This window comes from Alligator sinensis, unplaced genomic scaffold (assembly GCF_000455745.1).
Source record: "Alligator sinensis unplaced genomic scaffold, ASM45574v1 scaffold1253_1, whole genome shotgun sequence".
In the NCBI taxonomy this organism is placed as follows: Eukaryota; Metazoa; Chordata; order Crocodylia; family Alligatoridae; genus Alligator; species Alligator sinensis.
In genome coordinates, this window is record NW_005842944.1 from 486,190 (window position 1) to 506,473 (window position 20,284).

A 20,284-nucleotide genomic window follows, 5' to 3' on the forward strand; every position below is an offset into this window, starting at 1 on the left:
GAGTCTGGCCCTATATATTTAGATGCCAGTTCAGAAAGCACCTCTTGAAACAAGCATCTGCTTCTGAGCAGAGTTTTTACTGTGCATGCCAAATATCTGTATGGCTATCAGTCTTCCCACAGCTGGATTACACTGTACTAACAGCATACCTTGAAAATGATGGATGCCAGGCCAACAGAGTGCATTTGGTGCTAGAAAGTGTCATAAGCCCTCATGTGACTGATTTTGTAATCATGTTTTGATTGTCAGATATAAAAGGTTTACTATATTTCTAAAATCATTGAATGCTAGTTTGGATTCCCTTAGTTCCCCATAGAGAGATGGCCCATAAATACCCTCCACTGTCAGTGTACCTGCACCCAAACTCAGGGATTTTTTTGGCCAGCAGTTCCCATGCAACCTGCATAGACTTTCTGCTTCTCACTGAGGGCATAAAGGATGAATACACTTAGTTTGTCTCAGTTCCTCTCATCTTCTCAGCTCCTTGAAACTTGACAGAGCTTCTTGCTGTCTGCTTCAAGCTACTAGAAAATGTTTCCGTGGTCGCTCTAGCAACTTGAGAAAGTTTTACTAAACAGCATGTCAGTTTTACCTTGTTGCCTACTGGAAAACTTTTTTCTTTATATATATAATAAAGAAGCTAAGTTTGGACCCAGAATTATGCCCCCAAGATCATTTGGTTTCAAGTCACCTCTCTCATAACAGGACAGTTCTGGCTAATGTTGGGCATTCGAGTGCATCCACTCCCCGGGAGAATCCCACATCCCAGGAAAATGTTCAGATGACTCCTACAATGCACGATGGGCTTATTAAGATGGAGGTGCACCAGTTTTCCTCTCTGAAACACCTGTGGACTTGAGAGTTCTGTTGTCCCCAGAATAGTCCAAGGAGCCTGCAGACACTTGGATCAGAGCCCCTTTAACTCCTCCTTTGCCTTCAAGAAACATGTCTAACCTGCACTTAACATTTTCTGGGTATGGAGGCTTCAGAGCCTCTGTAGGTAATGTTACTATTCATATTCAGCTTGAAATCACCCCTCTGGTCCTTTTCTCCAGTACTGCAGCTGACTCATTCATTCCCCATTTTGTGTTTGTGCTTTTGATTGGTCCGTCTTTGTATTTTCTTTATTGAGTTTCACCCTGTTTATTTCAAACAATTTTTCCAATGTATCCTCATCACCTTAATTCCTAATTCTGTCACATGTACTAAGTGTGAACTCAGTTTTTTGCCCTCAGAGTCATCAGTGAAAATCTTGAATAGAACTGGCCTCAGATTAGGGCCATGGAGACCCACACTTGATGTCTCTGGTTTGACACTGAGTTGCAGATGAAACTGTACCCCCCTTTATAGCAGTTTCATACAAGCCAAGGCTGCCTGAGTGGCCTATACAAATCCTACAGGCAGTTCATTTGCAGACTGCAAACTCCCCGCTGAGGACCACTTCCCCCATTGCTCCTGCTGCTACTGCATCTGGGATCTCTGTGGTCCTGCTTCCTCATCCAGCTTCTGCTTACTGGGTCCTCCCCTCACCCCTTCCTCCTCAAAAATGGGCTGTGGTCTGGATAGTGGGAGGATCCAGGAGGCCCGAGGCATATTTTCTGCTCTTTATTATTTCATGATCAACAGCAGGAAAAACTTTGTGAGGCAGACTTACCTAGGGACATGGGCAAGATTCTGTTCCTTCTGTAGTTGAAAATCTCCTAATACTGTTGGAGACTGTGATGCCTGAGAAGCAGAGCAACCTGTGCTTCAGCTCAATCCATTTAAAGTGGCCACCAGTGCCAAAGCCAGACCTTTTTTACCCCGTCCCAGGGTGCCAAATTTGGAAAAGTTCTAACCAAAATATTGTTCCTTGTAAGAGAGCCAGGGGACATCAACCTCATTATTTCAGCCTGGTAGGGTTAACTATTAAACCAATGCCATCATGTATTCTACTGCATTTGTCAATGGAGACAGCCTTCTAATCACCCTTGCAAGAAGAGTGGGAGGAGACTCAAGCCTTAAAGGAGCCCTCTGTCTCCCATACAGTTTTGACCAGAAAAGTTTTATCCTTAAGATACACCTAAGATTCTGCCAGACTCGGTCAGAGAGTTCCACCTAACCAGCAAATCCATTTTTCAATATTCTTCTCAAAATCTTATGCATCCAGGATGGATGTGAATGGCACATGCTGAAGAATTGCAGTGAAGGTAAGTTACATCATGTTCTGAAATGCTCCTTCTGGCACATTGAATTGAAGGAAGGCTTCAAAAACTTAAGCAAAATATTTAAAACTTAGTTTGCTGCTGTAAATTGTTTCTGGGTACAGGCGGTGGCAGATCATCCTGTGCAGGTAGTGTTTGAGAACTGCTTTAGGAAGGAATATAACAGACCCTCTTACAGAGACAGAATAGATAGAATAATGCTAAGAGGAACTAATTGTCAAATAAACCTAGTTCATGCTGCGTGATTCAAGCTAATCTTACTTTTTAAGATGAAAGGCAGCGGAGACAGATCTGGTAACTTTTTAGAAAAAACAGACTGTGGAAAGAATATTTTTTTAACTGCTTGGAAGGTTCAGAAATTGTGAATAAGGCTTTGATAGGCCTTCTGATCTGTAAATTTTGAGGAATAAAAGCTCAAAATCTATTCAGGAATCTCAGCTGTTTTAGATCCCTGAACCCCAGTGCTTGCAGTCAGCATCAAGAGTTCTCCCTATATCAGTGCCATAGAGAAAAATGTGGAGGAGGAAAAGCATCATTGCTCTTAGTTCATATCATGATAAATTACTGTAAATATGTAAGCAGCTGAGGATTGTTTTTGCCCCACTCCTTTCTTAAAGCCTTTCTTAAAGCATGGTGCAAGTCTTACATTTCCAACTTCTCCTTGGTTCATAATTTAGCCACTACTGGGTGTAATGACAAAATGAGCAGGTCTGAAAGACTGAATATATGAAGAGGAAAAAATGTAGTTAGGTTGCACAGCTGACAGTTTTCTCAAGGCATTGGTTTTGACGTACTGTTGCTTGTAGAACACCAGCTGTGGAAGGAAAGCTGCAGGCAAATAAGATACGCCTAATAGTGCTTACAGTGAACTAGATGAAGAACATCTTCAGCACTTTGGTGAGTTAGAAGTAGGGAAGTATGATGATGGCAGCAGAAGGTAAGGACACATGGTTCTTCAGGAGCATAGTGTAGGTCAGATAGCAGTGGCTGCTGTGTTGTGAGTTAGCTATAAAATACTTAGAATGGGTACTGCTAGCAGCATAGCTGTGGGAGTCCAGGCTGCAAAACCTGCCCAAGAAGTTGTACAAATACTCAGATGGTTAGGCTGTACTACCATGATGATGCTGGGAGTAGCACCTAAGCTAGTCAATTTAAAGGTATCCCTACATCAGTTGCAGTCACTTCAGATAACTGTCTTATAGTTATTCACAATGTCAGAGGTATGGATTTGTTCTTGTCACAGCTTGAGATAACACTGGACCCGCTTTTCACAACTCTTCATTATTTGCAACCTCAAACCAAAGCCATGGGGCTTGAAGTTGAGCTATAATATCTCAGAGTAGAAAATAAAAATGGAGGCACCCAAAATCAAAGATAATGTTTTACCTTATCACTTAGTCAGGCAGGGAGTCTGCAGTACAGCTTGAAAGAGAATGCAGACATGTTGGCTCCTGGTCTTTGGCCTTAATCCTTCCCTGTCTCTCCTCCCCACTCTTATATCTTCACTACACAATTAGTGGAGTGTTAGTAACACATTAGAGACAACACCCCCCACCCCATCTGTCTGTTTATCTTTGTGTGTGTGCACACACGCGTCTCTCTCTAGCTTTCATGCACACACGCATGCACACACACACCCCGTGCTTCACTGTAGTGATACTTTGAACCCAGACTGTCTAGGGCAGGGGTAGGCAATTATTTCAGGTGGAGGGCAACTTTCTGAGTTTTGGCAAGCCGTCAAGGGCCATATGACAGGCAGCCAGGGGCAGATAACTATTAATTTTCTAAATTTTTAGGAGCCTCGCGGGCTGGATAGAATGGCCTGGCGGGCTGCATCTGGCCCGCGGATCACATTTTGCCCACCCCTGGTCTAGGGTCATGGGAGGAGCCAAAATTCTGCATTCACTCAGGCTGGTTACCCGGCCAGTTAGTGGTGACAGTGTGAGCAAAATCACTCAGGTGCTGATAGTACCCAATGCTCCCTGTGTGTCCAGAAAGATAACAGACTCTCCCACAATTTACTGGGAAAGGAACATAGAGCTATCCATGTTATTGCTGCACAAAGAGCCATGGGTTATGTCTCCAATTTATAGAATCATAGAAACTTAGAGTTGGAAGGGATCTCAGGAGGTCATCTAGTTCAACCCCCTGCTCAAAGCAGGACCATCCCCAACTAGATCATCCCAGCCAAAGCTTTGTCTAGCTGGATCTTGAAAACCTCCAAGGAAGGAGATTCCACCACCTCTCTAGGTAACCTGTTCCAATATTTTACTACCCTCCTAGTGAGATAATTTTTCCTAATATCTAACCTAAACTTCCTTTGCCACAACTTGAAACCATTGCTCCTTGTTCTGTCATCTGCCACCACTGAGAACAGTCTAGCTCCATCCTCTTTCAAACCCCACTTCAGGTAGTTGAAGGCTGCTATTAAGTCCCATCGCAGTCTCCTCTTCTCTAGACTAAATAAGCCCAGTTCCCTCAGCCTCTCCTTATAAGTCATGTCCTCCAGCCCCCTCACCATTTTTGTTGCCCTCTACTGGACTCTCTCCAATATCTCCATATCCTTTTTGTAATGGGAGGGCCCAAAACTGAACGCACTATTCCAGATGTAGCCTCACCAGCGTGAATAGAGAGGAATAATAACCAGGGATCCTGGTTTTCTCCGATTTAAAAAAATCCCCCAATTAAAAAAAGTAACCCCAAATCCACATTTCCCCACAATTTAAATGAAACACTACTAATATGTGTATAGTGATGTTTCATTTTAATCATGGAAAAATGTAGAGTTCAAGTTACTTTTTTTTTTTTTTTTAACTGAAAATTGGGGATTTTTTTTCAAACAAGAGAAAACCAGGATCTCTGATAATCAGTTCCCTTGACTTACTCGCAACATACCTACCGATGCCAGTATACCATTAGCCTTCTTGGCAACAAGGGCACACATTCCTGACTCATATTAACTTATTGTCCACTGTAAGCTCCAGGTCCTTTTCTGCAGAGCTGCTGCCCAGCCAGTCAGACCCCAGCCTGTACTGGTGCATGGGATTGTTCCATCCTCAGTGCAGGACTTTGCACTTGTCCTTGTTGGACCTCATGAGATTCCTTTTAGCCCAATCCTCCAAATTGTGTAGGTCACTTTGAATCCTATCCCTATCCTCCAGCATATCTACTACTCCCCCCTGCTTGGTGTCATCTACAGACTTGGTGAGGCTACCATCTTTTAGGTCATTGATGAAGACATTGAACAAAACCGGCCTCAGGACTGGCCCCTGGGGCACTCCACTTGATACCGGCTGCCAACTAGACATGGAGCCATTGACTACTACTCCCTGAGCCTGATGCTCCAGCCAGTTTTGTATCCACCTTACAGTCCATCCAGTCCATACTTCCTTAATTGTCCTAACTATAGTGTTGGAAGTTAGAATTTAAAGATGCTCCCTAATAGGAGACTGAGAGAGCTGGGAATTGGGAAATGATCCCTCAGACAGCAGCTAGCTATTTATGAGACGGACCAAGGGCCTGCAGAGGTTGCCTGCTGATCTACAATAAAGTACATTGTATAGTTCTTCTCATTCAGGTATACCTGTTTTTATCGAACCTGGTGATTCACAGGGGAGTCCAGTATTAAAGAGGATCAGTTACTACCAGTAGTTTGGATATACCAGCTCACTCCTGAGCTAGGGAGTTCTCTAGCATGGAATCACCCTCCGCCCCCTTTTCTTTGCAGTAAACATTGAATAAGTTCAGTATTAGACTGACTGCTTTTGGCCAGTTTACTCTGTGATCTGGACAGTTGTCTCCTTTAGTCATTGTAGTGTTACATTTTCTCTCTTTACCCACTCTCAGTTGAATGCTAATCTGTCAAAAGGACCTAGATTAGCTGAAAAGGAAAAAAAAATAATTTGTGGTTTGTGGGGATGACTCTTCTTTCTTTCACAACACAGAATTTCCTCATTCGATACCAACTTCTCTGTGTGAATTTTATGTAAGGACCAGAGACTCCAGGTTTGGGTTTTTTGTTTTGTTATGTTTTGGTTTTTTTAATGCTGTTCTCTTTTTATTGTTTTGAAACAGTGTTAGCTACTCAGGTGTGTTATGAGAGCTCTACAGGGAAGAGAAACCTCCCTGGGTGTGTAGTACATTTTTCCCTAGAGGGTAGGAGATTGGATTTTATTAACTGACTGATAAGTGTAATTCATTCCCTCTGCTCCACTTAGAGATTAGTTTTGTTTGTCTTTCTAAAACTCCTTGTAGTGTTTGGGAAGCTCATTCCCAGTCCTTTCTGGATTTGGACCAGGCCAAAGCTGATTCATTTCAATTACGATCTGAAAAGACGGCTGCTAACAATTGCTTACAAAAGGTTGTTATCTCTGCCTGGTTTTTTGGTTTACAAAGAGATCCCCAAGCTATTATGGTTTGGCTCAAAGAGGCCTGAAACAGATGCATTTTTTAAAAGCATTTTTGGCTTTTGTTCCAGGGTTTATTAACTGCCTGAATATGCCTCCCTAACCTGTGCATTTGTTGTAGGCTTCCCTAATGACTTGAACCATTCAGAGATGCAATTTTAAGATCTGGCAGGACTTTGGCTCATTCATGGCATGTCATTTTTATATCTCTTGCACCTTGGCTTGAAATAAGCCCCTGTCCATTCCCTGTGGAAAACAAGGATGTTTCCTTCCCAAGAGAGGAACAGGTAGCAGTCCCAGCAACCAAATGCAGTACTCAAGAATTTGATCCATTTCATACCCAGCTTCCTGTCAGGCTCAAAACTGACCCAATTCCTATAGCTCCTACTGTGCAGCTTCAGAAAGTCCTAGGGAGAATCAGGGACCAAAGTTGAATTCCCTGCTGATGGTTCTCTCCCTGGGGAAGGAAGGGAGGTGCAGGGAAATTGTCTACTTACAGTGACAGTGAAGGACCAAAGAAGAGCCTCTGCTGCTGCTTCCCTAGCATTTGATGAAGTAAGCTATTGCTTACAAAAGCTTGTGTATCTGATCCAGTCTATTAAGTATATCTCTACCCTGCCTTCTGCTGTCTTCAGACTAACACAGCTAACTACCTCTTTCTCCTGAGTCATGCCACGATCACTATTCACTTCCCCTGTAGTGTCCTTGGGATGCTGGACACGCTCTGAAAAAATGAATCTGACCGTCTTATTATCCCAAGAGGAAAAGGGGCATAGGGCACTGAAGTAGGAGTGCAAATAACTCCTTACTAGAGAAAAGTAAGAGTAAGGGAGGGGGAAAAGGAAGTGTATAGAACTGTCCCCTTGCCCAAGAAAGCAGGTTAATGAGGAGGAAGTAGGAAATCTTCTCTTGGTTTTCTAGCATCCAGATGGGGAGACAGAGCAATGTATTCACCTCTTTCCCAGTAGAGGGAGAATGTTGTGCTGAGCACTTTTGCAGGTTTTGCAAATTGCACAGCTCCTTGGAGGGAGCCATCCTTGGAAGCTATATAGAACACCCTGTCTTACATATATATCTCTAGTCTTACATATATAACTAGTGATGCTTAAAGTGGCCAGTTCTGGGTCCATGACTGTGTCTCCTTGGTGGTAGCCCAGTGACCCTAATGTAACAGAAAACTGCCCTGATGTAGCAGGTAATGCCCTTGATTAGCATAAAAGATGTCATGACTGGCCCTCTGCCACTGCGTTCCTCCCCAACTCTAGATGTTTGTGGGGGGACAGTTCAGGAGTGTGATTCATCCCATCAGCCGCCAGGCAGTGGAGCAATCCTGAGCTCTAAGGTTTCCTGTAGCCAACTAGCGAATGTAACATTTGGTTTGCCTTGAAATGAGGAAAGGCCCTGCCAGCCCTGCTGGGATTTAAACTAGGGGATCCAGGACAATGTTAGGACAATCATCCCATTCGTAGGTTTAGTGTTCTAGTGAAGAGCCCTCTGGTAACATTCTTGGGTTGTGGGTATCTCCTATTTCCTTCTCAGTCTTTCAAGGTCCCTCCCCTTTGGATGCTGAGCTCTGAGAGCTTTTTATCTGCCCATTCTTAAGAATGCGTTTCTCAGCCACATCAGCCGGTGCTGGGGGAGCAAGCTGCAGGCTCAAAAGTGTATTTAGAATAGGAACCAGGCTGCTAGCTGCTCCATGACAAGATCAGTCTGCTTAGATTTATTAAAAGGATCTAAAGCTATTCCTCCCTAGCCTATGTGTAAAGTCAGGATTCAGACTCTCTAATAAGTACTTGTGTGGCATTAAATCCCAAATGCAGAAATAATTACTCATTGCTTAATTGTTCATTAAGCTGCCAGTATCCCATCAGGACATATAGCAGTGTCCTCTGCAGTCATCTAGCGCATTTTATTATAGTCTGTAAATGAGACAGAAAAAAGTGCATATTTATGAATTTCCACTGTCAAAACTTCTCCAAGCTCATTCAGAAACCTGCAATCCAAAGCACTCAGGGAAACCTGAGAAGATGAACTAAACATACCTGTCTCATAGCTGAGAAATGCTACCGTGACTAGAATGAATAGCCTATTAAACATTGTACATTAGCTCCAAAGGCAAACCTGTCTGGCTTACAGATAGGAGCATACTAATTCAACCAGCTCTCCTGATTGCCTTGTGGTATTGCTAAAGAGAGCTAGGTTTCTCAAAAGAACATCTGCAAGTCTTGCTAATCTTCACAGGGCCCATTAGTGCTGCTTAACTGAAGCTAACAGTGTAGCCATGCCTGCAATGGGACATATGAATGGAAATGGCACTTCCCTTTGCTGTGGCAAATACCAACCTGCAAGAGGCTCTTGGGAAAGTCTTCCAAAGTGCCCAAATCCCATGTACAAAACTTACATAGGTACTTTTGGAGATCAGCCTCTCACTGAAAGTCACCAGAACTAACTCCAAAGTCCCAGTGGGTGCATCTACACGTGTACTTTACTGCAGAGCTGACTAATTATCTCCACAATAAAGTGCCGCCATCTACATGTGCACCTCTATTAGGGATCAGTAAACTAATTAACTCCACTGTAAGATAGTACTGTCTGGGACAAGTACTACCCTACAGCGGAGTAGTTAAGTGCACTGAAACGCATGTGTAGACAGTGACCTGAGCTGGCTGGAACATCAGGGTGCTACAGTGTGGGGGCTGCTTGCTGGCTAGGCCTGCACTGTAGCACCCTCATGCCCCAACCAGCCCCTCTGCAGCACATTGGGCTGGGGAGGAGTAACCCTGGGATGGCAGGCTGACTTCTGGGGCCCCTTACCAGTCAGGGCTGCTCCATCCTTGCTCAGTGTGCTGCAGTCCTGGGTGCACATGTAAATGCTGTGGCCGGGAGCAATAAACTCTGGTGCAATCTGCACTGGAGCTTATTGCTACATGCTAATTTCATGTGTAGATGCACCCAGTGACTTGCAAAGAGACTTGGGACTCTATCCAATGGAGGTTTAGACATTGGGATGCTCAGCACTGCAATGCTAAACTTTGACTCCTAGCTCCCAGACTGGGATTCACATCTTTGAGTTTGTCACCCAGTCTCCCTGTATGTTTCTTGGGAGCATTAGCCACCTCACGATGGGATTCACAACAGCCAGTGTGCTGAGTGGAGAGCTGCCTGCACTAGCCAGTATGAAATATGGAAGGGAAGGAGTGCATCTTAAATCCTGCCCAAGTTCAGCATTTAAACACAAAATACTGGGCTGTCCCTATGTGTGAACAGTGTTCACAGAATGATACCTAACTTTTCCTTTTGAAAAACAGAAGAGGAGCCATGCATTTCTTGGAGCTGGGGGAGGTAGGGACACTCTGTTTTACGATACTCTTCCACTTAATAGGCATCTAAGTGGATTTAGGCATCAAAGTGCAATTCTATTCCAGCCTATTCAAGTGTCTGAAAACCTGTTAATACAGAAGTTGAATGGTTCCTCTTCCTTGATTCCCGTCCCCCTGACTGCTTTTTTTGTGATTCAGTCACACAGGTCAGATGATGATGTCATCTTACTAAAGTAGATGCTTTACTGGATTTTCAGGGACTGGAACAGGGTGGAATGGTATTGCACCTAGATGCAGGTAGATATGCTGGCCCTTCCTGGTTAGCATATCTCTGAGAGATTTGGTTTGTAGGCCCTCCTCAGGCTGTGGGGGTTCAAACCCACATCTCTCACCTTCCAGGAGAATGCCCTGACCACCAAACTAGAGATTGTCCTAAGGAAGAAGCAGCCTCTCATCTTGCCCATTGAAGTTGGCCCACTTTGCCTATAATAATTACAAACATTACAATTCAGAAAAAGGAAGCAAGAGGGAACCCCAGTATTCCATGCCAGGGGTGTTTCAGTAGCACTTCCAAACCCTTTTGGCATGAAATGTCCCTGTTGCATAAGCAGCGGGGACCAGGCTGCCTAGAGCAGAGGTAGCAGCATAATTGGCACACTCAAGCCACAATTAGTGGTGGAAGGGTTACCTCTAGAAAGACGTACTGTCTCATTCTGTTTGTCTGGAAGGGTAGTGAGTGCTATACGGGGCGGGGCAGGTCAGAGTGGGGTGAAAAGATGATGAAAGGAACCCTGATACTATTTTTGTTATAGCACAACAAGATGAGTGTTGATCATCCTGTTTTTGATTTGCTTTATATTTATCTAATCACCTCACACTTCAAGCCTGCTAGGTTTTGGCTTTGAATTTAGAGGGCAGTTTTAACAGAGAACTTTGAAGAAACACAATCGTTCAGTAAAAAAAGAAGAAAAAATTAACTTGAGAGCTTGTATAGAAGTAGGTCTTGCTGGTTGTCTTTTTGGCAAACTATAGTAGCCCAGAGGGAGGTATTATCCCCAAGCTTGTAACATTTTATAGGTCAACTGCAGGTGACTTTATTGTAGACAATACACTACAAACTTTGTTCCTCTAAGTGTTGTGACTGAGTTTTAAATTGACCTTGAAGGAAACCTGAGTTAAGGAGAGGGGTGTTTTTTCTGGTTTATTTTATTCAGTAAACTTGTATTCACTTGCAATATAGCATTCCCTGGCAGCTTGAGATAGTACAGGTTTGTTACAGATTTCCTTCCATTGAGCAGTATGAGCTAAGTGAAACGCTGAGTTGCTGACAGAATTCACAAGCAAAGCATAGCTGCCTCCACAGTAGCTATAAATAGGATATGCTGGCCATTTTTAGCATCATATAATATGGTGCCCATGTTGTATTCCTTATCAGGTATAGCAAGGCAGTCTCCACCTCCTGTTTTATTATCTTCCCAGATTACTACTGTCAGTCAGTGTTAAGAGTGAAATTTGTGAATATTGTGTGCTGTGAAAAAAACCCAACTGATTAACATGGCATAAATTTCCTCCCTTATTTTTCTTTCTGCTAAGAGCTTTACAACCATGAAACTGCAGCATAAAATAACTGACTGGCCAGAGCCAGTAGAAGAGTTGGTTGACCTTGCAGGTTGAGGACCACATTTCTATACACACCGTTTGACAGATTATTCCACAGAGCGAGTGCATCTTTGTCCTTTTTAGTTACAAGCTAAATATTTGGAGAATATGTTCTGAAAATTCAGGTTCCCTTTAAATGTTTTTTTTCTGTGTAGACTTTAAGGCTGAGATGTGGAAAGCGGCTTATGGCATTTGAATGCACAGCTACCTAAGCAAGTTAAAGGGCACATCTAAACCTCCTAGGCAGCTTTGAAAATCTCAGCCTGCTTGCATGGAAATAAAATGTGTCCTTTGCTTCCAAAGTTCTGCTTTAAAGGAAGGAAGGGATTAACCAGGAAAATCCCTGATGCCAGTTGTTCCTCAGGCTTGTTGCAGACACCTTGACATATCCTTCCCCACTGTTTGGGCAGAAAGAGTGCTTACATCGTGTTATAGCTCACGTACATAACATCTCCTATCAAAGGCTTTAGTCATGTACATAACCTGTTGTCAGCCTTGAGGCACATTGAGTGTGGGGAGCCAGTGACTCCTACTTCAGTGGTTCTCAAGCTTTTTAACCTCAAAGCATCCCTTCATTTTTTTTTAATTTAGCAACACCCTGGTTGAGAATCATTGAGCTACTCTAAATTCAGGAAATATATGGAGTGAGGCCTGAGGGTAAAAACATTGAGAACCCATTAATTCAGCTGGTACCAGGGGAGGGCAGTGAGGAAGGACCTCACCCTTCTGTGCCCTGATTTTTGCACCATCTGCCCTCTTCCTGACCCCACTCTGTACCTGAGGGAACAAAGGTGGTCCCCACCACCACGGCTGCTCTTCCAGGGTCTTGTAGGCTGGCAACTGGTGCCATCTGCCCTTGTGACCCTTTGTTGGTCCTGGGACCTAGGAGGCAAACTTGCCTAAAAAGTGTGGCCCTGCATCCACCCATCTGCCTTCAGCAGAGTGCACTGCTCAGAGCATGAAGGGAAAAGCCAGAGGCTGCTGGGCAGAGGAGGGCAGCAGCAGTGGTAGTTCCCAGAAGATCAGCTGTCAACACACTGGGGAGCTGGAGTGGGCACTAGGGCACTGGAGACTTATGAACACAGATCCTGAGTTAAGAACTCTAGATCTTGTCATTGGGAGAGAGACCCCAGGTGTCATGAACACCGAGAGCAAACAGAACAGGTTGGTCATTGATGCACAGGAAATGAGCATCCTCCTCTTCCTCAGAGTAACAAGGCCCCACAAGGCATCTTGTCTTAGATTTTATTTATTTTATTTCATATCCTCTGTGTTGCTTGTTTGGGTGGAAGGGCAAAATACCAGGGTGGACTCTTTTGCTTGTACACACCTTCCCCTCAGCCTGCTGCCTTTGGTAATTTTGTTTTTTCTTCTCAGTTGCCCCCACGCCCAATGTAGTACACTCCTCTCCTTGCCCAAAACTCATTTCACTGAGATCAGACAAGTGAGGGAAACACTGATGGGGATGGTTCATTTATTGTTGTTTTTGTTCTTTATATTGAGCAGACCTCATGACCCCTGGGGATGGACCAGCACTCTGTTGCATTGGGCCCTGTGCAAACACAGAACAAAAGGGACAGATTCCTATTATGATATTTGCAAGCAGGCATGCACTCTGATAATGTTGCTCTTTCTCTTTCTCCTCTCTGTCTCTGAGAACCAGGAATGCTTTTGGTTCAAATCTCACTTAGTGTCCCTGGGCATTTATAAACATACTTTTTGTCTCACGATGCCCTGGAGATCTGGCGGGTTGGAGCAGATTCAATTAATCACGTCTGCTCCACACACGAGCTGACGCGCACTGCGTTGTGTTGCATGCAGTTGTATAAGCGGCGAAATGCATGTCTGCATTCAGAAAATGGCGGCGGTGCACTTTTGAACTAAAACACCTTTGTGGCATTTGTGTTCAAAAGTGCACCACCACCATATTCTCAGCGCGGATGCACATTTCACCGCTTATACAACTGTATGCCCTGTAGCGCCGGGCGCTTTTAAAAGTGCCTGGTGCTGTGGCGCAAGCATGTGTACAAATGCTCCCTGTTTTTACAACTGCTCTTCCTGCTTTTATAGCTGTGTGCCTCCTCCCCGCTCCACACTTCCCCCCCAGCCCAGGCAGATTAGCCCCCTGACAGACCCTTTGTCTGACTGAGCTGAAATAATTTAATATCATACTGGCTAAATGATTTAAAGATCACATTTCCTGGGCTTGTCACATATCATTTCCCCCCTCTCTCCAAGTCTGGGAGCCAGGCTTTCCTCACATGCAGAAACAAAGCCACAGAGAGTCTGAGCCTGCTGGTCAGTGCTGTAAGCAATGAGCCCAAGTAGAGCTGAGTTTCACAGCCAGTAGCTGGGCTTCTCCTCACCTGCCTGCCATTTTGGACCAGAGGCGAATGGATGCACCAGAGCTTGTGGCAGGGAATGAAGTGAACAATGGGGAGCCAGGTACTCAGAAGCAGTGATATTGTTTAGTGAGTTTAAGGTGGTCATGTGGAGTGAGCTCCATGTTTGTGTGTAGGCCAGTTGTAGGTAACTCCTATTTTTTACCTCTGACCTAAATTCAAATGCTATGTTAGGGTAAAGTACGTGTTTGACCTTGTCCTGCAGTGTTTTGTAGCACCTGTGAGGGTAGAGTACCAGCTTGCGTTGGAGCATTGCTCAAAGACCCCAAAGGTAAGGTTGTCCCATGGGGCGAGATGTGAATTTTGTATTTGTTGGTTTGAGTGTAGCCAAACTCAGTTAAAGAAAACCCTGAGGCCCCCCTAGGCAACTTCAGTTCTGTCTTCACAAAATTCTGGAGAATCCAATTACCATGGTCTCTTTAAAAATGTTTTCTCAGCATCCTCTTGTATCACATCCCAGCTCTCCTCCCCACCTGCCTAGGGCTTCTTGGAAATGATTAGCTGGCTCCAGAACATGCAGGCTGCTTTTCAGTCCCTTCCCCTGCCTTATATCATCTCCTCACCCCGTGTGAGGTGAAGAAACCTCAGTTCCACTCCAGCCTGATCAGAACAGCCCTGTTTCCCCTCCTCGCCATGTGGGTCTACTTGGATGGAAAGCAGGGGAGAGATGCAAGAAGGTGTGAGGATTAGCATTGACGGGGCAGGCAATTGTTTTGGGCGGAGGGCCACTTACAGAGTTTTGGCAAGCCATGGAGGGCCACATGACAGGCAGCCAGGGGCCGATGAATATAATTTTCTAAATTTTTAGGGGCCCTGCGGGCTGGATAGAATGGCCTGGTGGGCCGCATCTGGCCCATGGGCCGCATTTTGCTCACCCCTGACATGAGTCATTGGGAACATTTTTGAAAGGAGGAAACAGAGAAAGGTGGAATAGCTATTGGGAACACTTGTGGGGACAGAGCTGTACTTCCTCACTACTATTTCCTGTTCTGCGTCAGTACAGTCCCAGTATTACCTCCATTATATCCATTGCTCTTAGCAGTCCCTTTCTTCTCTCTTCCCTCTGCCCCACTTCAAGCCCTTCATACACTACTCTGTCCTCCATGGCACTGCATGCACCTAGCAAGACAAGATCAGAAGGAGGAGTGCTAGCATGAGCTAGAGGCACAAGGGCTTTGAAAGTGGAGATGCAGCCTCTTCCCTGAAATCTGGGCCTGGTGTACAGGGAAGCTGTACACATCTGTTGTATTTCAGCTCAAACAGAAGTTAGGGGAGGTGCTCAGTCCCACAGAAGGGCAGGGCATCTAAATCCCCATTCACATTCAAGGCAGGGGGTAGGACAGAGAGGTGGAGGGGCTCACGGCCAACTCCAAGGCTTGAGTCACTGTAGTCTTATTTCCCTACCCTCACCTTTGGGTAAGGCATGTTCCTCTCTGGCCCCCAGACACTGTCCTGATAGACAGGGCTGTAAAGAGGCATCCTGCCCAGCTCGGAGGAAGCAATAGTTGTGGCTTCCAACAGGAGTGGGGAATGTAGAGATATAGTGTCTCCATACACACCTGGTTGGACCTGTGAAGTGCTGTGTTGTCTTTAGGTATGCAGTTGATGAGAAGTTCATTTTTCATATGAAAGCAGTTGGGGGGGGGGTGTTAATGGAAGGTGCTTCACAGAGAAAGAAGGGTCAGGGTTAGTGGCTGGCCATTGGGCCATCTTGTTTGCCTACTCTATCAAGTTTTGGAATAACCTAAGGTTTTGCCTGTTCTAGTGGGAAACCAGTTACAGCCTAGACTGTTTTCTGCACTGCAATCAGCATGGGTTCATCAAAGGCAGGTCCTGCCTGACCAACCTGATTGCCTTTTTTGACCAAGTAACTAAATCCTTGGATGATGGTGTTGCCATGGACGTAGTCTTTCTAGACTTTAACAAGGCCTTTGACCCTGTCTCTCACCCCATCCTCATCAATAAATTAAGCGACTGTGACATTGATGTCTATACAGTTGGATGGGTAAAAAATTGGCTGATGGGGCGCACCCAGAGAGTAGTGGTGGACGGGGTGTACTCAGCCTGGCAAGATGTGAGCAGTGGGGTACCCCAGGGCTTGGTCCTTGGGCCCGCACTGTTTAACATCTTCATCAGCGACTTGGACGAGGGAGTGGAAAGCATGCTGTCCAAGTTTGCTGATGACACTAAGATGTGAGGCGAGGTGACACACTTGAAGGGAGAGAGAGGCTGCAAATAGATTTAGACAGACTGCAAAAGTGGGCAGATGAGAATAGGATGTGGTTCAACGTAGACAAATGCAGGGTGCTGCACCGTGGGAGAAGGATTCCACAGCGCATACACAGGCTGGGGAACTCCACTCTTGAAAGCACAGAGGTGGAAAGGGATCTTGAAGTCATTATTGACTCCCAAGATGCACATGAGCCACCAATGCCAGACCGCAGCCAGCAAGGTCGCATAGAGGTGATACTCCCCCTCTATGCGACTTTGGTCAGGCCGCAGTTGGAGTACTGCATCCAGTACTGGGCACACTTTAGGAGGGATGTGGCCAGCCTGGAGAGGGTTCAGAGGAGGGCCATCCGCTTGGTGAGAGGGCAGCAGGACAGGCCCTACGAGGAGAGACTGAAGGACCTGAACCTGTTCAGCCTCAGCAAGAGGAGGCTGAAGGGGGACCTGGTGGCTGCCTTCAAACTCATCAGGGGGGATCAACAGCAAATAGGCAGAGCCCTTTTCTCCCCAGCACCACCTGGGGTGACAAGGAACAATGGTAATAAGCTGATGGAGAACAGGTTTAGGTTGGAGATCAAAAGGCAATATTTTACAGTTAGGGTGGCCAAAATCTGGAACCAACTTCCCAGGGAAGTGGTCCTTGTCCTGACCTTGGGCACATTCAAGAGGAGGTTGGATGATCACCTGTCTGGGGTCTTATGAACCCAGCATTCATTCCTGCCTGTGGCGGGGGGTCAGGCTAGATGATCTGTTCAGGTCCCTCCTGACCCTAGCTACTATGATACTATGACACTGGTAGTCCTGTTGTGTTATTGCCATAGTTCAGCTCTTCATTGCTCTGCCAAGCAGCTTGAGAGATGCCTCTTTTGGGGACCACCTACCCCCTGCTCCTTTTTCTCCTGCCCATTTCTTCCCATGCTGCACATCTATTGTGATAAACTTCAGGGATTGAAAACCACCATCCTTCTGAGATGAGATTTGGGCAGCTATTTGAGCAAGCGTGTGCCACCCACTGTACTGAACTGGGGAGACAAAGGTTGGATGAGAGAGAGGACTGCCAACAGAGGCCAGCTGAGTAAAAATATGACACTAAAGGCTCATTCTGAAGCTCACAAAGATGCAGGGAGCCCTTCCACCAACTTCATTCAGTTTTGGATCAGGCCTCAGGGAGGTGAACATGCTAGACAAATTGTCTTCTGGGAAAGTTTCAGCTGGGCTATACTCAAGGTCAAGGCCAGCAAAACTGTTTTCTCATCAGAACAGTATGCTGTAAGACACAGTTAATGTATATCCTGGCAACAAGCCAACCAGGTACCAAGCTCCTGAAGTTTATCAGGTTTCATTGGATGCAGAAAAATAAAAGGAGTTTGAACAGTGTTGAAAAGTCAGGGAGGAGAATGAATATAATGTCCAAGTTCTTCTGCTGACAGTCACTCAACCCCCATATCACTGCTGGCAGTGGTTTTCTTCTTTTTTTTTTCAGATTCTGAAAGTTGATGTACAACTATAAGGCATTGCACATTCAAGCTTGTTGAATGTTGTCTGTGCGTTGGTGTCACTACAGACCAGCTACTTCAATTCTTTTTGGCTTTTAATGGAAACCAGTTTAATATGCATCCCTTTTGACTAAGGGTGTCAGTGGCAGAAGTTTTATTTATACTTCAGGGGAATTTTCAGTGGGGAGTGTTGCCAGAGAGAGGGAAGGGACGGAACAAAGTACTTCCTGTAAAGAAGAAATGGGCTTCACTAGCGAAAGCGCAGCAGAGAGACAAGCTATATTTCTTTTTGTACTTTGGGTAATTTCGAAACTGTGATTTTCTGTGTACCTTTGATATCTTTTTAATACAGGCCAGTCTACCAGATGTCTTCAACACATTTTGAGTAGGCAGAAGGAATGGCAAGCTGGTTATTTAACCTCTTGCCCTGCCAAACTGGCAGGGTTTATTAGAAATTACATTTATACAAAAACTTACCTCCTGTTTCTTATCCAAGGGTAGCTTCTGCTTTCAGAAAAACAGAATTTGTAGTTGGGATCTATGTTTGTTCTGCTTTGATAGGCACATAAGTGCTTACTGAATCTATTGTTGAGGAAACTTAATACAATAGGAAATCATTAGAAGCTGCATATGAAACCACCGGAAAGCATTCAGTGTCACTCTGGGTGAACTTGAAACTATTTCATCATCCTTTGTTTGTGGATTCTTAGCCATTTTGTCTGCTCTGGGATAAACTGGAGGATGTTACTGTTTTTCATTGTGCTACACCCTCCTTGTTGCTTTAGTTAGAAAAGAATGCACAAGGTGTTAACCACAGACATGTTTACAAGCAAGATATGCTTAAATATTTGTATATTCCTATAAAAGTGTGTAGATTCTGAAACATCAATACTCCACCTGTCTTATCTGGGAGGATATAGCCCTTACATACAGGTGCATCTTGTATAATTCAGGGATTATAGAATTTCTGTACAATTAACACAAACATTTTGCTAATGAATGCAAAGATTTACCATCTGGCCTACATTTATTCATACTTTCATGCAAATAGAATATTCCTAAAGTGAAAATCTGGATGTGTTTGCAGGAGGTAAATTGCTGCTGAGGAATGAAAAGCAATGCATGCATTAGTGTGAAAGCAGAAGTCTGATGAAGATCTTAATTGGTTACATTTCAGGCCATTGCTACCTAGGTGCACTTCTTCAGTGGAGTCATGCATGTTCAGGACTGGATTTGGCTTCCAGTACTTATGGGTTGTACTTTAATCAGAATTTAAAAATCAAGGGTGCGATGTGGGAACATGCTATACTCAGTCCATGCCAAGGGGAGATATTGACGAGCTGAAGATGAATGGTCAGGGCAGCCCCCTGTGCTTGTTGTCTGTTTAAGATACTCAACTCAAACTACTATATGAACAATCTAATAACAGTTGGAATCTTAAAGTCATTCATTTTTTCCTGTTTCCCCATGCGATATACTGTATTTTCTTGCATACAACATGAACCTTTCCTCCAAAAATCAGTCCCTTAAAATTTCTGTGTGTATACGTATTAAATGGGGGAACTGATTTTCTGATCAGGATAAAGCACCCAGCTTTGATTCGTGCTCCACCAGGCAGTAGCTATGGCATTACTGTTCAGATAACTAAAGGAGTCAGTTAACTTAATGGCTCGTTGTTCATCACGGGCATTAATGATCTTTTATCCTTTTGAATAGTTTTGATGTTCCACTAATTAAGCTAACCTTTCTTAAGACAATTTTGTTTTCTGCAAGCTGCTCCTGGCCTCTCCGCCCTCCTATTCCACAGTCCTAGAGGTTCTTTAGCTCTTTTCAAAATCATAAATCACGGAGACGAGAGTGCATTGTATGTGAAAAAAGATGGCATTTCTTATGGCTATCTATATGGATCAGGGAGCATATTATATACAGGCAGTCCTCGGACTTAGGACACAATTGGTTCCTGAAAACTGCGTCTTAAGTCGAAACGTTGCAGCTCGGAACCAATTTTCTTATTAAAAACAATGCTATAAATGGGGGATTGGTTTCTGAACCAAGGCCCAATACCCTATTTTCACCAAAAATACCCTAGAATTTTGTACTTGATCAATTATACATGAGTAATATAGCTACATTAATGTATTTATATTGTAAATAGCAATTGTATTGATTTGGAAGGACTTCTTTGAGGTGATTTTGCTGGACTTTTGGAAAGGCTCTTGGTTGGACTTTTTGAAGGGTTTTTGGCTGGAGTCTTCTCAGGAGTCTTGGCTGCAGGTTTTTCCGGAGTCTTGTCTGCTTTCTTAAAGAAAGTGTCCAAGGAAGTTTGGACAGATGTTCTCCAGGAAGATGAGTGACGCAGCAAACTTGTTCGCTGATGTGGCATCGTATTGGATCAAGCGTTGTAAGTTGAAAGTGACATCATAAAGTTGAAACGGTGTCAATTTATAAACGTTGTAAGTGCAAGATGTTGTAACTCGAAATGTTGTAAGTCGAGGACTGCCTGTATAATAATAATTGAGCTTATTTGGGGGTTGGAGGTGAATTCTGTTACCTTTTAATTCTCCTGTC

The 20,284-nt window shown here is 44.5% G+C and overlaps 1 protein-coding gene across 9 annotated transcripts in view; it reads left to right on the forward strand.

The window, feature by feature from the left end:
* FARP1 (FERM, ARH/RhoGEF and pleckstrin domain protein 1) overlaps positions 1-20,284 on the forward strand; it is a 319,651-nt gene that overhangs the window by 276,249 nt on the left and 23,118 nt on the right. The gene's annotated exons all lie outside the window — the stretch shown is intronic.